General features: G+C 44.5%; 1 non-coding gene across 1 annotated transcript; it reads left to right on the forward strand.

Annotated features, from left to right (window-relative positions):
* The first annotated feature begins 698 nt into the window (after positions 1 to 698).
* On the forward strand, positions 699 to 771 carry TRNAK-UUU. The gene has a single exon. It is a non-coding gene; the product is annotated as a tRNA-Lys (tRNA).
* Positions 772 to 1,489: the final 718 nt, after the last annotated feature.

The following is a 1,489-nucleotide window of genomic DNA, read 5'->3' on the forward strand; positions in this document are numbered from 1 at the left end:
ACCACTGCATTGCACTCAAACAGTTGAGCGGACGCCGACCAGCAACTTTCGTGCACAGATATAGATTCATTCCTCGTACCTGGTCCAGCCTCACAACCCTTTGCGGGTTGGTAAGAAGTCAGTCTTGTTTGGTAAGACGGAATTGGACAAAGAAAAGAGAGTGCTCGACCGGAACAACAGCCAACAAAGACCGTAATTACATAGATAACTGCTCCTCCCCTTTTCCTTAAGGCTTTAAGGCAAACCATATGGCGGCTGGAAAGAAAGACAACCTCACCTTCTCTGGTGTCAGTGAGAGAAATTTGAGTATCCCTCGTTGACCTTCTTTTGTAGATAGAATCTTCAATGAGTGGAAAGAAGCAACCTTAATAAGAAGGGTTCTTGTTGAGTAAGGCTGACTTTCGAGCCCAAGCCCCTTGTATAGGTTGGGCGCTTGAGCGCATCTTTCTCATATCGATCAAGGCTTTCCTTGAGTTTGAAATAAGGGGCAAGAAGTAAGGGCGTAGCAGCTGCGCGAAAGCCCTTACGCCTTAGCACATCCCCTTTCCTACAGGAGTGCTAACGCGCAACCTTACATTTTCTTCCGTTTGCTCTGCAGTAAGAGCCTCATACAGAGCCGCGCTCCTTTAATATGATGAGAAGAAGGGGGGCCGGCCTCTTTTCCATACCAATCTTTATTTACTACTACATCTTTTTTTAGGTGTATAGCTTAGTTGGTAGAGCATTGGGCTTTTAACCTAATGGTCATAGGTTCAAGTCCTGCTATACCCAAACCTACCTTACACTCTACTATGAATAAGGATACATAGTAGCCTTCAAAGATGAATCTTTGGCCTTTTGACTCGCTTCGACGACTTCGCCCTTTAAGTGACAAGGGGGTGAGCCGCTCCAAGCAGAAAGCAATAGTGAATCCTGAACTTGCCCACGCTCATCCAAACCGGCTTCAAAAAGCGATCGAAAAGCGAAGCCTTTCCTTCCAATCCAATATTCTAAAGATAGTAAGTGTGACCTGTATGGTTTCTGAGCAGCAGCTTTCAATTGTTCCCAACACTTAGATTGAGTAGAATGTAAGCGCGACCGAACTCTGAATCCTGCCTCTCCCAGCCTTTGAAGCATCGATAAAGAAATCAAATATCTTGCTGACAATTCGCAAAGACCCACAGTCATTCGACAAGCAGTTAATGCCCTAAGAGAAATTGGCGATAAGTCTATTTGTATATCCTTAGTCCAAAATCTCTTAGTAAACTCGATGGTTCCGTTCTCGGATATTATCGATTTTGCAACTAAGATTGTTACCCCAAGTTTGTCCAGCAGACTACTATACTGCTCGGCCACTCTCTGTTCTTAAGTAAGGGTTCCCATCTCTACGAAAAAGAATATGTTAATCGTTACCGATACCAGGCAGAGTTTCTTTTCCTTGCTCCAGAGGAGATTGGTATTGGTAGATTCGCATTCAACCCCATCTTTTTGCCCTTTTGCTGGTAATCAC

Source organism: Capsicum annuum, unplaced genomic scaffold (genome assembly GCF_002878395.1).
Source record: "Capsicum annuum cultivar UCD-10X-F1 unplaced genomic scaffold, UCD10Xv1.1 ctg32806, whole genome shotgun sequence".
NCBI classification, from domain to species: Eukaryota; Viridiplantae; Streptophyta; class Magnoliopsida; order Solanales; family Solanaceae; genus Capsicum; species Capsicum annuum.